We start from the raw sequence: 10362 nt of genomic DNA on the forward strand, positions 1-10362 counted from the left end.
TAGTTTTAATGCTGCTGTAGTAGACGGGGTTTGGTATGAGTGCTCGGGAGTGGTGTTAGAATGAAGGACTTTACGTCAAAGACGACAACTTCATGATGGCATCTGCAAGGACTGCATCTTCGGGACTCCTCAAGATTTTGAGACTCGAGACAAGAATTCAATACATACTACTGGGTGAAGGACGGTTGACGGGCACCCTGGAGAAACCAGTGGTTGGTCGGGATGCATGGAGAAGTGCCATGACATCTTGCGGAAAGATTCATCCAGACTCAAAGAGACGGAAGAATACTTCATGCCCGGAAGCTTACCTGTGCAACCGCAAGTCACTATGGGCTCTAGCTTGGTTGACCTTAGTTGTGACTCTGGCTGGGACGGTGCTAGTAGATGTAGAACTACGGTAGGATTGGATGAGCACCGGATAGTGGTCAGAGGAACTCTTCGGAAGACCATGTTTTGGTCATCTTGTTCTCAAACACCCTGAAGTGCGAGAATGTAAAGAGAGGGATCAAATCTTGTGGGTAAAGTGTACAAACCTCTGCAGAGGGTTAAAACCTAATTGAGTAGCCGTGTCCCTGGTTACTGACAATTTGAGCCTCTGGACTTGGATCTATCTCGGAACTCTCAACACCGGACTGATAACTTAATTGTGGGCAACTTATGATGATTTGGGCTATGAGACATCGGTTGGCGGAACCATGTCCTGACAGAAAACTCCATAGTACAGACTCCTGATATTCCTTTGTTGTAGGGAAAATAAAACCAGCTTTTACGCAAAAACATCAGACACAGAGCCACAAAGCCATATTGCACATAGAATAGTTTTATCATCTGTTTTCCTCATATCGTGATCTTGCCGGTACATTCAATGTACTGACCTACACGGCTGCAACGTCTCATGTTGCAGATATGTTCCTTCTGACGAGTAAGAGTACGGTACAGGGTTACGGTCTACACTCAACCTGCCGATGGCGTTGATGGGACTCCACACCTGATTGTTTGTTTCTGCTGAGACTTATGAGGTATATATCCGTTTTACGTTATTTATACATGTGATTGCACTTTGATATATACATTGATGTACTGTGTGTGCCAGCATACCGATCCAGGGATGGCACAGATACACAGAGGCTTGACCGTCTGAGGTCGGGTCGCTACAAGGATGAAATCATTTGTGTAAGGGTTGAAGATGAAGTTCATCATGCGAGAGAACGTTGGAGGAGCATTGACAAGGCCGAAAGACATGACAGTATATTCATAAGAACCATAGCTTGTTCTGAATGCTGTCTTGGGGATATCTTGTTCACGAATGCGAATCTGATGATAACCCATGCGGAGGTCAAGCTTGGAGAATACTTGGGCACCTTTAAGTTGCTCAAAAAGCTCATTGATGTTGGGAAGTGGGTACTTGTTCTTTATTGTTTTCTTGTTCAATGGACGGTAGTCGACGCAGAGTCGTTCCGTTCCATCCTTCTTCTTAACAAAAAGAACACCACAACCCCATGGAGAAGAACTCGGTCTGATCAGGCCCATATGCTCTTGTTCATCGAGTTGTTTCTTCAACTCCTTCAACTCCTCTGGTCTAAGCTTATAAGGACGCTTGCAAACAGGTTCCGTACCAGGCTCAAGATCGATAACGAATTCAACTGGCTGGTGAGGAGGCATTCCTGGAAGCTCTTCTGGAAAGGCGTCTTGATATTCACAAACGACTAGAATTCTAGAGATGGCATTCAACTCGCCCTTCTCATTGAGAGAAAACAGCCGAATGGTTTCGTCACGAGCGACATAGATGATCACTTCCTCAGAAGAGTGTGTCAATTGAATCTGCCTGGTAGCGCAATCAAGCTGAGCCTTGTGCTTAGAAAGCCAGTCCATCCCGAGAATTAGATCAATATCAGAGTCACCAAGAAAAATTGGAGAAGACATAAATTTATAGTCTCCAAACTGGACAGAGACATCGGGAGCAACCAAACTAGAAGTCATAAGCTTTCCCGGAGAAACAACTTGCATGACTTTGGACAAAACCTCTGTGTCAAGATTGTGCTCCAATGCAAATGGGAATGACATGAAAGAACGCGATGCACCAGTATCAAAAAGAACTTTTGCAGGAATAGAGTTAACTGGAAGGTTACCCATGATCACTTCTGAAGAATCCTCTGCCTGAGCTGCGTTCATCATGTTGACCTTAGCATGCTTGGGATTATGCTTGACCACTGCATTGCTGGCAGATCTCACAGGAGGAGGAGGTGGAAGGCGCCTTTGGTTGAAGCACTTGTTTACATAGTTCCCTTTCTGCTGATACTTGTTGCAAGTAACCTCTGAGAGCGGACGGTGATAAGGAGCACTTGACCTTGGAGTATGAGACTGAGCTTTGTTCTGATAGCCTGGTTTGGGTGGGTGGGAAGATCCATTGCCATCTTTACTCTTCTGCTGATAGGGCTGATGGAACGGAGGAGGAGGAGGCAACCAGAACTTCTGTTGCTTAGCTTCCACTTGAGATGAAGAAGAAGAAGATTGAACTGCATCCCTGACTCTCTTCTTAGATGCCTCACACTTGAGCTGAGCAGCTTCTTACTTTAGTGCCATGTTGTAGAATTCATCATACTTAGTCGGCTCAAGAAGCACGAGAGCTAATTGTAGATCTTCTCTGAGGCCACCTCTGAATTGATAAATCATGCTCTTTTCATCAGGACCGTCTTGTTTAGAGAACCGAGCGAGTTTCTGAAACTGGATATTGTATTGATACACAAACATGTTGCCTTGCTTGAGATTGCGGAACTCCTCACGCTTGCTCTCAGCAACACTTTGTGGGATGTGATGAGCTTTGAAGTCTCAGTGGAAATCATCCCAGGTAATCACACGACCTCCTCTGGAATCTTTGTATTGTTGATACCACTCAGCAGCTTGATCCTTGAGTTGAAGCAAAGCAAACTTGACAAAGTCCTCAGGCCTGACATTGCTACACTCAAAATGTTTGTAGATATCCACGAGCCAGTCGTCGGCGTCTGTGGCCTCGACACAGTTGCTGAAGGACTTCGGATGGTTTGCGAGGAACTGATTGAGGGTAGCAAACTGAGGCTGATTGTTGCCTTGGCCTTGATTTCCTTGGTTGCCTTACCCTTGGTTGCGCTCTTGCAAGAGTTGCAAAAGCATCTGAGTGTTGGCGTTGGTGGCTGCCATGATAGCTTGCCATGCCCCCGGAGGTGGAGGTGGTGGCGGAGGGTTCGACTGATCCCCATCATTGCGGTCCGGATTCTGACGCGTTGGAGGAGCCATCCTGAAGAGGTTGACATCCATTAGCATATTGAAAGACATATATTCAAGCTGAATCAATGGATCAAAATTGCAACATAAAGTCTTAACATTCGAACAAGGATGAACGGAAGAATTCCAAAGTAAATCATCACACTTCCATTAAGGTTGAGAAGCCACTTAGATAAAGGTAGATGAATAAAGCAACAAGGTACGAATATGAACAAATAAGTGGTAAGGATTACCCAATCACAAACCAAATATCTACGGGAAGAAATACTAGAGCTACTTGAATTCCCACTTATAAAACTCCCGAAACTTTTTGGTTATGCAATCAGGTGTTGGGGATACAGGGGAAGCATAATATCTCACCCAAAACTAGCAAATACTACATCCAGTTGTATCCATTCTTCAATACATAACCAAGAAACCTTTGAAAATCATTTACCTCAACCTTCGAAAAGCATCCGTTATACGAGTTATGGCAATACTCCCGAACTCCCGCCCCAGTACTTGGTGGCGTCGAGGTTATCTCACCAACAACTGCATAAAAGAGATTTTCGATGTCAGCGAACTCAGGTATTCCAGAACTATAACGATAAAATTGTGACGACAACACCTCGGAGCTCAACTCCCCGGGACACTGCCACAACCCCTAAATGTTAGGAGGCACCAAGAACAATGTTCTCGTCACAAAACCATCGAAACGATTCCAAGATACCCGCGTGATCCTAATTTTTTTAGTGAAATTTGAGGAGAGAAGAGTCAAAACTCTACGTCAGGAGGCCTCACCAGAGTGACGAAGGGACTGAGGAGTAAAAAGAATCCTACTCTCCGATATATATAATCCTAAGACTCAAAACATTTTGTTCTCGACTCAACAACGTCAGCGATTCGATCAAGCAGGGGGCTCATAAGTCGGGGAAGGCTTTGATTACCAACTTGTAACACCCACAATGGGGCTATATCTCGCACGTGTTGGGGCATGACTTAGAGGCATAGCCGCATGGTAGGCATGTCGCAAGAGGGGTAATCTTTACAGATCCCATGTACTGAATAAGAAAGGGATAAAGAGTCGGCTTACAATCGCCACTTCACACAATACATAAATAATCCATACATCATCCAGAATACAATCAAGGTCCGATTATGGAACCAAAATAAAGACAAACCCCAATGCTAGATCCCCGATCGTCCCAACTGGGCTCCTCTACTGATCATCCGAAAAAGAAACATAGTAACGGCCCGAATCCTCGTCGAACTCCCACTTGAGTTCAGTAGCGTCCCCTGCACTGGCATCATCGGCACCTGCATCTGTTTGGAAGTATCTGCGAGTCACGGGGACTCAGCAATCTCACACCCACGAGATCAAGACTATTTAAGCTTAAGGGTAGGAAATGGTAGTGAGGTGGAGCTGCAACAAAGCACTAAGCATATATGGTGGCTAACTTACGCAAAAGAGTGCGAGAAGAGAAGCAATGCACGGTCGAGAAGCTAAAAATGATCAAGAAGTGATCCTGAAGCTACTTACGCTCAAGCATAAGACGAGACCATTTTCTCTTCCCGGACTCCGCCGAAAAAAGACCATCACGGCTACACACGCGGTTGATTTATTTTAATTAAATTAAGTGTCAAGTTTTCTACAACCGGATATTAACAAATTCCCATCTGCCCATAACCGCAGGCATGGCTTTCGAAAGTTCAAAACCCTGTAGGGGTGTTCTAACTTAGCCCATCACAAGCTCTCACGGTCAACGAAGGATATTCCTTCTCCAGGAAGACCCGATCAGTCTTGGAATCCCGGTTACAAGACATCTCGACAATGGTAAAACAAGACCAGCAAAGCCGCCCGATGTGCCAACAAATCCCGATAGGAGTCGCACATATCTCGTTCTTAAGGCACACCGGATGAGACATCCTACGAGTAAAACCAACCCTCAAGTTGCCCCGAGGTGGCCCCGCAGTCTACTCGGTTCGGACCAACACTCAGAGGAGCACTGGCCCAGGGGGGGTTAAAATAAAGATGACCCTTGAGTCTGCAGAACCCAAGGGAAAGTATATGGTGGTAGGTAGGCAAATGGTAAAACCAAGGTTGGGCCTTGCTGGAGGAGTTTTATTCAAAGCGAACTATCAAGGGGTTCCCATAACACCCAACCGCGTAAGGAACGCAAAATCAAGGAACATAACACCGGTATGACGGAAACTAGGGCGGCAAGAGTGGAACAAAACACTAGGCATAAGGCCGAGCCTTCCATCGTTTACCAAGTATATAGACGCATTAAAGTAAATAAGAGATAATAATGATATCCCAACAATACCCATGTTCTAACATGGAACAGACTTCATCTTCACCTGCAACTAGCAATACTATAAGAGGGGCTGAGCAAAGTGGTAACATAGCCAAACAACGGTTTGCTAGAAAAGGTGGGTCAGAGGCTTGACATGGCAATATGGGAGGCATGATATAGCAAGTGGTAGGTAACGCGGCATAGCAATAGAACGAACAACTAGCAAGCAAAGATAGAAGTGATTTTGAGGGTATGGTCATCTTGCAAAAGTGAAGGAAAAGAGAAAGGAGAGGTGGTGATGAGGGGGGGGGGGAGATGAAACTTGGGTTCCAAGGATCATGCCACAAAGCAACATGCTAAGATGAAGATGCACATGATTGATGCCATGATGCAACAGCATGAACATGATATGAACTGCATGACATGAATAAAATGCAAAACGAAGACAAAACCCAACTACGAAAGGAATCTCATAACTTAAACCAAAAATGGCAGAGTTGGAGTTACAATTATGGCAAGTTACATCCGGGGTGTTACAAGGTTCGTGTATGTCGTCGTAGCTGGTTCCCTCTCTCTTCCCCTTAATCTTTATAATTGTCAGGTATCGACTCTATGACATGCTCCCCTCCTTGAGAAATGTCTTGATCGCAAGTCATTGAAGGGAAATGTTGTTGCATGTCTTCAATATCTTCCTAGGTCACCCATTTGGCTGGAAGGCCCTCCCAATGCATGAGCACTTGTGTAGACATACCACTATCTTGATGAACAACGCGCCAAGCGAGAATGGTTGCCGGCTGAGCCATGTGGTCAGTGTCAATACATATGGTAGGGAGATCCGACCATGCCTCGGAAACAAATGGTTTATACGTCGCCAACGTATCTATAATTTATGAAGTATCCATGCCATGTTTACAACAATTTTATATGGTTTTGGTATGATTTGATTAGAATTAACCCGGACTGACGCTATTTTCAGCAAAACTACCGTTGTGTCATTTTTTGTGTAGAAATAAAAGTTTTCGAAATGGGCTGAAAATTTGCGGTGATTTTTTATCGGAATCGATAACTCCCGGACGACCGGTATTTTCACCGGTGTTCTTCGGATCCGCGCCGCCCGGCTCGAGCTGCCGTCGTGGGCGGAGGCCGTGGGCCGCGGCGGCCGCGGGCCGCGGCGGCCGCTGAGCAGCCTTCATCTTCCCCTCCCGTCGTTGCCGAGCTGGCCGACCTCGACGCCATCGGAATCCGCCGTCGGCGAGCTGACCGTCCCCGCCGCCATTAGAGGCCTCCGCCTCGGGCTGCTCCACCCTCTCGATGCGGCTGCCATTGCGAGAAGAGCCCCTTTCCGCTCTGGCGGTGATCCCCTTTGCCGCTGTGGGAGAGGAGTCTCCTCGGCTCCGGCGTCGATCCAACAAGCGGCAACCATGGCGTGGTTGCAGCTGCGCGCGGCGCTGCTCGTGACGGCCGGTGACATCACGGCTTCCGTCCTAGAGCTCCGTCTCCGCCGTTTCGCCTTACACAAGCGCGACGCGGAGGTTCTGGCATGGCTTCCTGCATCAACAGCTGATGGCCATCCATGGCCCAGTGCCCTTCGTCGGGGGAGCTGTTGGTGCTCGCGTAGGCGGTGTGCTAGAGGATGAGTTGCGGCTCGAACAAGATCTGGGGAGGTCGGCGGCTTAGTCTTCCATTTCCCCCCACGATCGAGCCAGCAGGAACTGCTACTGTTGCTCATGTGGTATGCTGCTATCCCCTTTTTTGTGATTGCTTCTGTTTTTCCTTTAGATCATATGCAGTGTTTTTGCTATGGTGACTAGATTAAGTTGCCACGAGTACCGAGTTCACACATCGTCTTGGCATGTTTTTAGAAATCTTTGTAATAGTTCACACATCATCACGGCAGTTTTTAGAAATCTTTGTAATAGTGACACGGCAAATTTTAGTTTAAGTTGCCATGGCAATTTTCAGTTCAAGTCGCCATGGCAAATTTATTGGAAAGAGCATGGCAAATTTTTTGTTTAAACATGATGGCAAATCTACATTTCCAGAACATGGCAAATTTAACTATGTAGCACGGTAAATATACTTTTATAGCCATGGCATTTTTTAATATATTTCCATGGCAAAAGTATTCCATTTTTGCCATGGCAAATTTAACTCCTCTTTTTGCCATGACAAAAATAAGTTTATTTTCACATGGCAAATTTTAGGTTATGTTGCCATGGCAATTTTTAGTTTAACTCGCCATGGCAAATTTATTATAAAGAGCATGACAATTTTAATTCAAATATTATGGAAAATTTAAATTTATAGAACACGACACATTTTACTATATAGCATGTTAAATATACTTGTGTAACCATGGCATTTTAAAATTTATTTCCATGGCAAAAGTACTACTTTTTTGCCATGGCAAAAATTAAACCATTTTTCCATGGCAAATTTTACTCCATTTTATGCCATGGCAAACTTCTTTAATTAACATATTTGGAAACATGTAAAGTTGCCATGGCAAAGTTATAATTGTTGAAAAACATGGCAAACTTTGCCATGGCAACTTATGATGTTCAAAAACATGGAACATTTTGCAGATGTTCAAAAAATATGACAAATTCGCCATGGCATTTTAAAATGTTCAAAAACATGGCAAACTTTTAATATGTGCAAAAACATGGTAACTTCTTTTAATTAAGTTTGTTCAAAAACATGAAAAATTATTTTAATTAACATGTTCACAAATATGCAAACTTGCCATGGAAACTAAAGATGTTCAACATAACGTGGCAATGTTTGTAGATGTTTAAAAACATGGCAAATTTGGCATGGCAACTAAAATCTGTATTGTTTATAGATATGTCTTTTTCCATGGCAACTAAATGCACTTTTTGCTATGGTTCGTGTCTTTTTGCCATGTCCATCCGGAGAATATTTGTCATGGACATTACAAATTAGTTTGAGAACACGCCAAGTTTGTTCTTTCAAATTTGTTTTTGCCATGGGGATTACATGCAGAATATTACTACAACTTACGATGTTTTCTCCATTGTTTTCCGAAAATTTTCTATGTGTCTAGAGAGAACTTTTTTCACCATATCACTTCACGGCAACTTTTGCGTTTTTCTATAAACTTCATAGTGATCACAACTTTTCGTATTGTACAGATGCAAATTGCCATGATTTTTCCTATTTTTCGCCATTTTTTAAAAAACATAAACTTGAACGTGGCATTTTTTTTCATAGAATGGCAAAAGTCCATGGCAATTGTAACGTGTAAAAGAACATTGTTTTTTAATCACAGAAAAACTAGGTTTTTTTACTAATCGCAACTTAATATGGGCCTTATTTTTCGTTTTCCTTTCACAGGAAAAAGGCCGGACCTGGTTGGTGGGGGTGTTCTCCTCCCGAACGAGTCGTACTCGTTTGATCGATCACCCTCCCGTCCCAAATGTGACGTTCGGTCTCCGGTCCACCCAGACCGAACGGCGCGCGTTATCGGGGTCCTTTTTTATGGACCAAAAGAGACCCCGAAGCACTAGAGCTGGGCCAGGAAGTGGACGAGGAGGCCAAAAGCCCCCTAGCTGCGCCCTACCCCCCGAGGCGCTAGCTCGGGGCTTGTGGGCCCCTTGGCACCTCCTTGACATGAGACCGATGCCAAAAATTCTTATAAATACATAAACCTCCGAAAAGAACCCTAGATCGGAAGTTCCGCCACCGCAAGCCTCTATATCCATGAAAAACCAATCGGGGCCTATTCCGACACCCTATCGGAGGGGGAAATCATCATCGGAGTCCATCTTCATCATCCCGATGGTCTCCATGACGAGGCGGGAGTAGGTTACCCTCGGGGCTGAGGGTATGTACAGTAGCTATGTGTTTGATCTCTCTCCCTTGTGTTCTTGATTTGGCATGATCTTGATGTACCACGAGCTTTGTTACTATAGTTGGATCATATGGTGTTTCTCCATCTCTATCTTCTTGCTATGAATTGAGTTTTACCTCTGAGGTTTCACTTTTATCGGATTGAATAATGTTATGGACTTGAGAACACTTGATGTATGTCTTGCATGGGATACCCATGGTGATAATGGGGTGTTCTATTGATTCACTTGATGTATGTTTTGGCACTCTATTCACGGATTCCCGAGGTGACATTGGGGTTATCTATGCATAGGGGTTGACGCGCGTTTTCGTCCTTGTTTCTCCGGTTGAAATCTTGAGGCATTCTTTGACGTTCTTTGTGTTGGATTGAATATTACGAATCTAAAGTTGTTTGATGCATATCGTATAATTGACCCACGGATAATTGTGGTGACATTGGAGTATATAGGTGACATTAGGGTTGATTGATGTGTATCATATGGTGTTATTTTACTACGAACTCTAGGGATGTCTGTGACACTTATAGGAATAGCTCAATGGATTGATCGAAAAGATTAACTTTGAGGTGGTTTCGTACCCTACGAGCAATTTCGTATTATGTTCTCCGCGATAGGAACTTTGGAGTGACTCTTTGTTGCACATTGAGGGATTGTCATGTGATTCAAATATGTTATCGTTGTTGAGAGATTTTGCACTAGTGAAAGTATGAACCTTAGGCCTTGTTTTCAATCATTGCCATACCGTTTTTGCTCACTTTTGTTACAAGTTACCTTTCTATTTTTATTTATTTAGATTATAAAAATATATTTCTACCATCAATATTACACTTGTATCACCATCTCTTCACCAAACTAGTGCACCTATACAATTTGCCATTGTATTGGGTGTGTTGGGGACACAAGAGACTCTTTGTTATTCGGTTGCAGGGTTGTTTAAGAGTGATCATCTTCAT

General features: G+C 44.1%; 1 long non-coding RNA gene across 1 annotated transcript; it reads left to right on the forward strand.

Moving 5' to 3' along the window:
* Nucleotides 1-6543: 6543 nt before the first annotated feature.
* Nucleotides 6544-9540, forward strand: LOC147965500 (uncharacterized). The gene is made up of 2 exons (XR_015608378.1): nucleotides 6544-7269; nucleotides 8895-9540. It is a non-coding gene; the product is annotated as an uncharacterized LOC147965500 (long non-coding RNA).
* Nucleotides 9541-10362: the final 822 nt, after the last annotated feature.

Source organism: Triticum urartu, chromosome 6A, assembly GCF_056163025.1.
Source record: "Triticum urartu cultivar PI428250 chromosome 6A, HENAU_Tu73, whole genome shotgun sequence".
Classification (NCBI taxonomy): domain Eukaryota; kingdom Viridiplantae; phylum Streptophyta; class Magnoliopsida; order Poales; family Poaceae; genus Triticum; species Triticum urartu.